Here is a 10,103-nt window from a genome sequence, read left to right as displayed (position 1 = left end):
GGTTGTCGGGGTGGGCGTCAAGGAGCCAAGGTGGGTGGCAAGTAGCCAAGTTGCGTGCCAAGGTGGGTGTCGGGGTGGGTGCCAAGGATCCAAGGTGGGTGCCAAGGAACCAAGGTGGGTGTCTGGGTGGGTGCCGAGGTGGGAGCCAGGGTGGGTCCCAAGGTGAGTGCAAAGGTGGGTGCCAGGGTCAAGGTGAGTGCCAATGTGGGTTCCAAGGTGCCAGGGTCAGGGTGAGTGCCAATGTGGGTTCAAAGGTGCTAAGTTGGGTGCGAGGTTGGGTGCGAGGGTGGGTGGGTGCCAAGGTGTGCTAGGTGGAAGCCCGGGTGGGTCGGCATCCCATGGGTGTCGAGTTGGGTGCCTGATGGGTGCTTCTTGTCAAGTTTTAGTCGTCGGGACTCATTTCGAGCCTTAGAGGTCGTTTCTTGTCCGGTTGCCCTGTCTTCGACCTGGGAACCCAATTTTGGTCCTCGGGTCCCATTTTTTTTTGTCTCGCATCCCACTTTTGGCCTGTGGCCTTTTCGGGGTCGATTCTCGTTTTGGGCATCAGAGCATGTTTCTTCTCCTAAAACCCAATATTTGTTTATTAAGTCTCGGAACACATTTTTGTTCTCGTGGACCCATCATGGGTCTTGGAACGCATTTGTGGTCCTTGGGTCCCATTTTGCATCCCGAAACTTGTGTTTTGGTGCTTGATCCCTATTTTGGGTGCCCACCTTGCACCAAGTGCGCACCCGGGGCAAACCGAGCGCCTTGGTGCACCGGGGCAAGATCGAGCGTGCACCCGAGGCGCCCCGAACATGCACCAAGGTGCACTCGGCCCACATGTGAGCGCAGGTCGTTGCGCCCGAGGTGGTGTGTGGGCACCGCGTTGCAGACGGGACACTGCACGCACACGACGCCCCGTCCAGGTGCACGCACGTAGGCCGGGCCGGGTGCACACCCGACGCCCTAGCAAGGTGCGCGCACCCGGGCAGGGCTCACACTTGGCGAACGGGGCGCACTTCGCGAGGGAGGGTGTGCACCTCGACGGGGGTGGGTGGCCGGGGTGGATTCGCACGTGGGTCGCGGTTTGCTAAGTACACACTGCGACAAGCTCATAACGGGTGCGATCATACCAGCGTTAGTGCACCGGATCCCATCAGAACTCCGCAGTTAAGCGCGCTTGGGCCGGAGTAGTACTGGGATGGGTGACCTCCCGGGAAGTCCCGGTGTTGCACCCTTTTTTAGTTTTTCGCCGGGCGTCGCAATGCTATTTGAATAAACCTTTTGCCCGTTTGCGTTCTCGTCGGGGCCGGGCCGGGCCGGGGTGCGCTGCCCGCACTACCGCGCGCGCGGGGGGCGACACCGAGCGCGCACCCGAGGCGCCCCGAGCACACAGGCCACGGTGCAACCCGGGCGTTGTGCGCGCACCCCGGTGCGCCCGAGGTGCTGCGCGCGCACCCAGGTGAAATCGGTGTGCACCTCGGCCAGTGCGCGCTCGGTCGAGTCGCGCACGTTGGCCAAGGTGCACGGTGATGTTTCTTACTCTAAGGTTCCGCACCAGACGCCCGGGACAGGTGAGCGAAGCTGGGCGGGGCCGGGTGCGCGGCCGGGGCAGGTGCACGCAGCTGGAGAGAGCTTTGGAGCACACCAGAGGTGCGCACCTTGGAGCACACTTCGGAGCGCACCAATGATGCGCTCCATTCAAAAGTTTCCTGAAAAGGCAAAAAAAGTTGAGATTATAGAATTTCCCACTTGAGAGATTGTAAAAAAAAAAAATTTAAAATGAAGGAAACGCGGGTGCCAAGGTGTGCGCGCCCGGGTGCGCAGCCCAGCCAAGGTGTGCGCACCAAGGCGCCCACCCTGGCGAAGGTGCACGCAAGGTGCGCACCCGAGGCAAACCGGACAATTAACCCAACTTTCGACTTCGCGCGCACCTGCGCACCTTGGAGCGCACTTCGGAGCGCTCCTTGGTGCGCACCAATCTTGGGCACCTCGGAGTGCACCATGGCGCCCACCAAGGTGCGCACCCGGGGCAAACCGAGCTCCGACTTCGTGCGCACCTTGGAGCGCACGAAAGGTGCGCACCATGGCGCCCACCAAGGTGCGCAGCCCAGCCAAGGCGTGCGCATCAAGGTGCGCACCCTGGCGAAGGTGCGCACCCGGGGCAAACCGAGCTCCGACTTCGTGCGCACCTTGGAGCGCACAAAGGGTGCGCAACCCAGCCAAGGTGTGCGCACCCCGGGCAAACCGAGCTCCGAATCGTGCGCACCTTGGAGCACACTTCGGAGCCCTCCTTGGTGCGCACCGATGTTGCGCACCTCGGAGCGCACCCGGGGAAAACAATGCAATTAACCCGACTTTCGACTTCGTGGGCACCTCGGAGCGCTCTCGGGTTCGCACCTCGGAGCACACCGAGGTGCGCACCTTTGATGCGCTGCCTTCACCAATTTCCAGAAAAGGCAAGAAAACATTGAGAAGGTGTGCGCACCGAGGTGCCCACCCTGGCGAAGGTGCACGCGAGGTGCGCACCCGGGGCAAACCGGGCTCCGACTTCGTGCACGCCATGCTGCGCACCTTGGAGGGCCATGGTGCGCACCTTGGAGCACACTTCGGAGCGCTCAATGGTGCCCAACCCAGCCAAGGTGCCCACCGCGGCGAAGGTGCACGCGAGGTGCGCACCCGGGGCAAACCGGGCTCCGACTTCGTGCACGCCGCACCTTGGAGCACACTTCGGAGCGCTCCTTGGTGCGCACCAGGGCGCGCAACCCAGCCGAGGTGCCCACCCCGGCGAAGGTGCACGCGGGGTGCGCACCCGGGGCAAACCGGGCTCCGACTTCGTGCACGCCATGGTGCCCACCGCGGCGAAGGTGCACGCGAGGTGCGCACCCGGGGCAAACCGGGCTCCGACTTCGTGCACGCCGCACCTTGGAGCACACTTCGGAGCGCTCCTTGGTGCGCACCAGGGCGCGCAACCCAGCCGAGGTGCCCACCCCGGCGAAGGTGCACGCGAGGTGCGCACCCGGGGCAAACCGGGCTCCGACTTCGTGCACGCCATGGTGCCCACCGCGGCGAAGGTGCACGCGAGGTGCGCACCCGGGGCAAACCGGGCTCCGACTTCGTGCACGCCGCACCTTGGAGCACACTTCGGAGCGCTCCTTGGTGCGCACCATGGTGCCCACCAGGGCGCGCAACCCCGCCGAAGGTGCACGCGAGGTGCGCACCCGGGGCAAACCGGGCTCCGACTTCGTGCACGCCGCACCTTGGAGCACACTTCGGAGCGCTCCTTGGTGCGCACCAGGGCGCGCAACCCCGCCGAAGGTGCACGCGAGGTGCGCACCCGGGGCAAACCGGGCTCCGACTTCGTGCACGCCATGGTGCGCACCAGGGTGCCCACCGCGGCGAAGGTGCGCACCCGGGGCAAACCGGGCTCCGACTTCGTGCACGCCGCACCTTGGAGCACACTTCGGAGCGCTCCTTGGTGCGCACCAGGGCGCGCAACCCAGCCGAGGTGCCCACCCCGGCGAAGGTGCACGCGAGGTGCGCACCCGGGGCAAACCGGGCTCCGACTTCGTGCACGCCATGGTGCCCACCGCGGCGAAGGTGCGCACCCGGGGCAAACCGGGCTAGGACTTCGTGCACGCCGCACCTTGGAGCACACTTCGGAGCGCTCCTTGGTGCGCACCATGGTGCCCACCAGGCCGCGCAACCCAGCCAAGGTGTGCGCACCAAGGTGCACGCGAGGTGCGCACCCGGGGCAAACCGGGGTCCGGCTTCGTGCACGCCGCACCTTGGAGCACACATCGGGGCGCTCCCGGGTTCGCACCGGCGTTGCGCACCGTGGTGGGCACCTCGGAGCGCACCGTGGTGGGCACCTCGGAGCACACCAAGGTGGGCAGCGAGGTGCGCACCTTTGATGCGATGCCTTCACTAATTTCCATAAAAGGCAAAAGAAAACGAGATTTTAAAATTTCCGTTTTGAAAGATAGTGAGAAAAAGGGAATGCTGGTGCCATCTTGAGCCCGCCCTGGTGCGCAGCCCAGCCAAGGTGTGCGCACCAAGGTGCCCACCCTGGCGAAGGTGCGCGCCCGGGCAATTAACCCAACTTCCAACTTCGCGCGCGCCAGGGTGGGAGCGCACCCAACAACCGGGCCTGGGAAGAGCCAATGTGAGAAACCCCACCAAACGCTCTGACAAAAAAAGAGGGGGCGCTCCAGTAACCCCGCTTCGGAGCGCACCCTGGGCAAACCCAGCCAGGGTGCCCACCCCGGCCAAGGTGCAGGCGAGGTGCGCACCCGGGGCAAACCGGGCTCCGACAACGTGCACGCCGCACCTTGGAGCACACTTCGTAGCGCTCCCGGGTGCGCACCTCAGAGCACACCAAGGTGGGCAGCGAGGTGCGCACCTTTGATGCGCTGCCTTCACTAATTTCCAGAAAAGGCAAAAAAAAGAGGAGATTTTAAAATTTCCGTTTTGAAAGATAGTGAAAAAAACGGAACGCGGGTGCCATCTTGAGCCCGCCCGGGTGCACAGCCCAGGTAAGGTGCCCACCCTGGCAAAGGTGCGCACCCGGGCAATTAACCCTACTTCCGACTTCGTGCGCGCCAGGGTGGCAACCGGGCCTGGGAAGAGCCAATGCGAGAAACCCCACCAAACGCTCCGACAAAAAAAGAGGCGGCGCTCCAATAACCCCGCTTCGGAGCGCAGCCGGGGCAAACCCAGCCAAGGTGCCCACCCCGACGAAGGTGCACGCGAGGTGCGCACCCGGGGCAAACCGGGCTCCGACAACGTGCACGCAGCACCTTGGAGCACACTTCGAAGCACTCCCGGGTGCCCACCGGCGTTGCGCACCGTGGTGGGCAGCGAGGTGCGCACCTTTGATGCGCTGCCTTCACTAATTTCCAGAAAAGGCAAAAAAAAATGAGATTTTAAAATTTCCGTTTTGAAAGATAGTGAAAAAAACGGAACGCGGGTGCCATCTTGAGCCCGCCCTGGTGCGCAGCCCAGGCAAGGCATGCGCACCAAGGTGCCCACCCGCGGTGCACGCCCGGGGCAAACCGGGCTCCGACTTCGTGCAGGCCGCACCTTGGAGCACACTTCGGAGCGCTCCTTGGTGCGCACCATGGTGCCCACCAGGGCGCACCCGGGGCAAACCGGGCTCCGACTTCGTGCACGCCGCACCTTGGAGCACACATCGGAGCGCTCCCAGGTTCGCACCAGCGTTGCGCACCTTTGATGCGCTGCCTTCACTAATTTCCAGAAAAGGCAAAAAAAAACGATATTTTAAAATTTCCGTTCTGAAAGATAGTGAAAAAAACGGAACGCGGGTGCCATCTTGAGCCCTTCCTGGTGCGCAGCCCAGGCAAGTTGTGCGCACCAAGGTGCCCACCCTGGCGGAGGTGCGCGCCCGGGGCAAACCGGGCTCCGACTTCGTGCACTGCATGGTGCCCACCAAGGCGCGCAACCCAGCCAAGGTGCCCACCGCAGCGAAGGTGCACGCGAGGTGCGCACCCGAGGTGCACACCCGGGGCAAACCGAGCTCCGACTTCGTGCACGCCGCACCTTGGAGCACACTTCAGAGCGCTCCTTGGTGCGCACCAGGGCGCGCAACCCAGCCAAGGTGCTCACCCCGGCGAAGGTGCACGCGAGGTGCGCACCCGGGGCAAGCCGGGCTCGGACTTCGTGCACGCCGCACCTTGGAGCACACATCGGAGCGCTCCCGGGTTCGCACCAGCATTGCGCACCTTTGATGCGCTGCCTTCACTAATTTCCAGAAAAGGCAAAAAAAAAAAAAAAACGAGATTTTAAAATTTCCGTTTTGAAAGATAGTGAAAAAAACGGAACGCGGGTGCCATCTTGAGCCCGCCCTGGTGTGCAGCCCAGGCAAGTTGTGCGCACCAAGGCACCCACCCTGGCCAAGGTGGGTCACGGGGTGGGTCCTAGGGTGGGTAACGGGGTGGGTACTAAGGTGCGTGCCAAGGTGGGTCATGGGGTGGGTGCCAAGGTGGGCACCAGGGTGGGTGTGCACCAACCCTAGCCAGGGTAGGTCACGGGGTGGTTGTCGGGGTGGGCGTCAAGGAGCCAAGGTGGGTGGCAAGTAGCCAAGTTGCGTGCCAAGGTGGGTGTCGGGGTGGGTGCCAAGGATCCAAGGTGGGTGCCAAGGAACCAAGGTGGGTGTCTGGGTGGGTGCCGAGGTGGGAGCCAGGGTGGGTCCCAAGGTGAGTGCAAAGGTGGGTGCCAGGGTCAAGGTGAGTGCCAATGTGGGTTCCAAGGTGCCAGGGTCAGGGTGAGTGCCAATGTGGGTTCAAAGGTGCTAAGTTGGGTGCGAGGTTGGGTGCGAGGGTGGGTGGGTGCCAAGGTGTGCTAGGTGGAAGCCCGGGTGGGTCGGCATCCCATGGGTGTCGAGTTGGGTGCCTGATGGGTGCTTCTTGTCAAGTTTTAGTCGTCGGGACTCATTTCGAGCCTTAGAGGTCGTTTCTTGTCCGGTTGCCCTGTCTTCGACCTGGGAACCCAATTTTGGTCCTCGGGTCCCATTTTTTTTTGTCTCGCATCCCACTTTTGGCCTGTGGCCTTTTCGGGGTCGATTCTCGTTTTGGGCATCAGAGCATGTTTCTTCTCCTAAAACCCAATATTTGTTTATTAAGTCTCGGAACACATTTTTGTTCTCGTGGACCCATCATGGGTCTTGGAACGCATTTGTGGTCCTTGGGTCCCATTTTGCATCCCGAAACTTGTGTTTTGGTGCTTGATCCCTATTTTGGGTGCCCACCTTGCACCAAGTGCGCACCCGGGGCAAACCGAGCGCCTTGGTGCACCGGGGCAAGATCGAGCGTGCACCCGAGGCGCCCCGAACATGCACCAAGGTGCACTCGGCCCACATGTGAGCGCAGGTCGTTGCGCCCGAGGTGGTGTGTGGGCACCGCGTTGCAGACGGGACACTGCACGCACACGACGCCCCGTCCAGGTGCACGCACGTAGGCCGGGCCGGGTGCACACCCGACGCCCTAGCAAGGTGCGCGCACCCGGGCAGGGCTCACACTTGGCGAACGGGGCGCACTTCGCGAGGGAGGGTGTGCACCTCGACGGGGGTGGGTGGCCGGGGTGGATTCGCACGTGGGTCGCGGTTTGCTAAGTACACACTGCGACAAGCTCATAACGGGTGCGATCATACCAGCGTTAGTGCACCGGATCCCATCAGAACTCCGCAGTTAAGCGCGCTTGGGCCGGAGTAGTACTGGGATGGGTGACCTCCCGGGAAGTCCCGGTGTTGCACCCTTTTTTAGTTTTTCGCCGGGCGTCGCAATGCTATTTGAATAAACCTTTTGCCCGTTTGCGTTCTCGTCGGGGCCGGGCCGGGCCGGGGTGCGCTGCCCGCACTACCGCGCGCGCGGGGGCGACACCGAGCGCGCACCCGAGGCGCCCCGAGCACACAGGCCACGGTGCAACCCGGGCGTTGTGCGCGCACCCCGGTGCGCCCGAGGTGCTGCGCGCGCACCCAGGTGAAATCGGTGTGCACCTCGGCCAGTGCGCGCTCGGTCGAGTCGCGCACGTTGGCCAAGGTGCACGGTGATGTTTCTTACTCTAAGGTTCCGCACCAGACGCCCGGGACAGGTGAGCGAAGCTGGGCGGGGCCGGGTGCGCGGCCGGGGCAGGTGCACGCAGCTGGAGAGAGCTTTGGAGCACACCAGAGGTGCGCACCTTGGAGCACACTTCGGAGCGCACCAATGATGCGCTCCATTCAAAAGTTTCCTGAAAAGGCAAAAAAAGTTGAGATTATAGAATTTCCCACTTGAGAGATTGTAAAAAAAAAAAATTTAAAATGAAGGAAACGCGGGTGCCAAGGTGTGCGCGCCCGGGTGCGCAGCCCAGCCAAGGTGTGCGCACCAAGGCGCCCACCCTGGCGAAGGTGCACGCAAGGTGCGCACCCGAGGCAAACCGGACAATTAACCCAACTTTCGACTTCGCGCGCACCTGCGCACCTTGGAGCGCACTTCGGAGCGCTCCTTGGTGCGCACCAATCTTGGGCACCTCGGAGTGCACCATGGCGCCCACCAAGGTGCGCACCCGGGGCAAACCGAGCTCCGACTTCGTGCGCACCTTGGAGCGCACGAAAGGTGCGCACCATGGCGCCCACCAAGGTGCGCAGCCCAGCCAAGGCGTGCGCATCAAGGTGCGCACCCTGGCGAAGGTGCGCACCCGGGGCAAACCGAGCTCCGACTTCGTGCGCACCTTGGAGCGCACAAAGGGTGCGCAACCCAGCCAAGGTGTGCGCACCCCGGGCAAACCGAGCTCCGAATCGTGCGCACCTTGGAGCACACTTCGGAGCCCTCCTTGGTGCGCACCGATGTTGCGCACCTCGGAGCGCACCCGGGGAAAACAATGCAATTAACCCGACTTTCGACTTCGTGGGCACCTCGGAGCGCTCTCGGGTTCGCACCTCGGAGCACACCGAGGTGCGCACCTTTGATGCGCTGCCTTCACCAATTTCCAGAAAAGGCAAGAAAACATTGAGAAGGTGTGCGCACCGAGGTGCCCACCCTGGCGAAGGTGCACGCGAGGTGCGCACCCGGGGCAAACCGGGCTCCGACTTCGTGCACGCCATGCTGCGCACCTTGGAGGGCCATGGTGCGCACCTTGGAGCACACTTCGGAGCGCTCAATGGTGCCCAACCCAGCCAAGGTGCCCACCGCGGCGAAGGTGCACGCGAGGTGCGCACCCGGGGCAAACCGGGCTCCGACTTCGTGCACGCCGCACCTTGGAGCACACTTCGGAGCGCTCCTTGGTGCGCACCAGGGCGCGCAACCCAGCCGAGGTGCCCACCCCGGCGAAGGTGCACGCGGGGTGCGCACCCGGGGCAAACCGGGCTCCGACTTCGTGCACGCCATGGTGCCCACCGCGGCGAAGGTGCACGCGAGGTGCGCACCCGGGGCAAACCGGGCTCCGACTTCGTGCACGCCGCACCTTGGAGCACACTTCGGAGCGCTCCTTGGTGCGCACCAGGGCGCGCAACCCAGCCGAGGTGCCCACCCCGGCGAAGGTGCACGCGAGGTGCGCACCCGGGGCAAACCGGGCTCCGACTTCGTGCACGCCATGGTGCCCACCGCGGCGAAGGTGCACGCGAGGTGCGCACCCGGGGCAAACCGGGCTCCGACTTCGTGCACGCCGCACCTTGGAGCACACTTCGGAGCGCTCCTTGGTGCGCACCATGGTGCCCACCAGGGCGCGCAACCCCGCCGAAGGTGCACGCGAGGTGCGCACCCGGGGCAAACCGGGCTCCGACTTCGTGCACGCCGCACCTTGGAGCACACTTCGGAGCGCTCCTTGGTGCGCACCAGGGCGCGCAACCCCGCCGAAGGTGCACGCGAGGTGCGCACCCGGGGCAAACCGGGCTCCGACTTCGTGCACGCCATGGTGCGCACCAGGGTGCCCACCGCGGCGAAGGTGCGCACCCGGGGCAAACCGGGCTCCGACTTCGTGCACGCCGCACCTTGGAGCACACTTCGGAGCGCTCCTTGGTGCGCACCAGGGCGCGCAACCCAGCCGAGGTGCCCACCCCGGCGAAGGTGCACGCGAGGTGCGCACCCGGGGCAAACCGGGCTCCGACTTCGTGCACGCCATGGTGCCCACCGCGGCGAAGGTGCGCACCCGGGGCAAACCGGGCTAGGACTTCGTGCACGCCGCACCTTGGAGCACACTTCGGAGCGCTCCTTGGTGCGCACCATGGTGCCCACCAGGCCGCGCAACCCAGCCAAGGTGTGCGCACCAAGGTGCACGCGAGGTGCGCACCCGGGGCAAACCGGGGTCCGGCTTCGTGCACGCCGCACCTTGGAGCACACATCGGGGCGCTCCCGGGTTCGCACCGGCGTTGCGCACCGTGGTGGGCACCTCGGAGCGCACCGTGGTGGGCACCTCGGAGCACACCAAGGTGGGCAGCGAGGTGCGCACCTTTGATGCGATGCCTTCACTAATTTCCATAAAAGGCAAAAAAAAACGAGATTTTAAAATTTCCGTTTTGAAAGATAGTGAGAAAAAGGGAATGCTGGTGCCATCTTGAGCCCGCCCTGGTGCGCAGCCCAGCCAAGGTGTGCGCACCAAGGTGCCCACCCTGGCGAAGGTGCGCGCCC

General features: G+C 64.1%; 2 non-coding genes across 2 annotated transcripts; both read left to right on the top strand.

Moving 5' to 3' along the window:
- Positions 1 to 1,101: 1,101 nt before the first annotated feature.
- Positions 1,102 to 1,220, top strand: LOC131867231 (5S ribosomal RNA). The gene has a single exon (XR_009365790.1). It is a non-coding gene; the product is annotated as a 5S ribosomal RNA (ribosomal RNA).
- Positions 1,221 to 7,136: 5,916 nt separating this feature from the next.
- LOC131867230 (5S ribosomal RNA) lies at positions 7,137 to 7,255 on the top strand. Its single transcript, XR_009365789.1, has one exon. It is a non-coding gene; the product is annotated as a 5S ribosomal RNA (ribosomal RNA).
- The last annotated feature ends 2,848 nt before the right edge of the window (positions 7,256 to 10,103 follow it).

This window comes from Cryptomeria japonica, unplaced genomic scaffold (assembly GCF_030272615.1).
Source record: "Cryptomeria japonica unplaced genomic scaffold, Sugi_1.0 HiC_scaffold_166, whole genome shotgun sequence".
Classification (NCBI taxonomy): domain Eukaryota; kingdom Viridiplantae; phylum Streptophyta; class Pinopsida; order Cupressales; family Cupressaceae; genus Cryptomeria; species Cryptomeria japonica.
The sequence above is the reverse complement of the archived record's forward strand: the minus strand, read 5'-3'. Positions and strand labels throughout refer to the sequence as shown.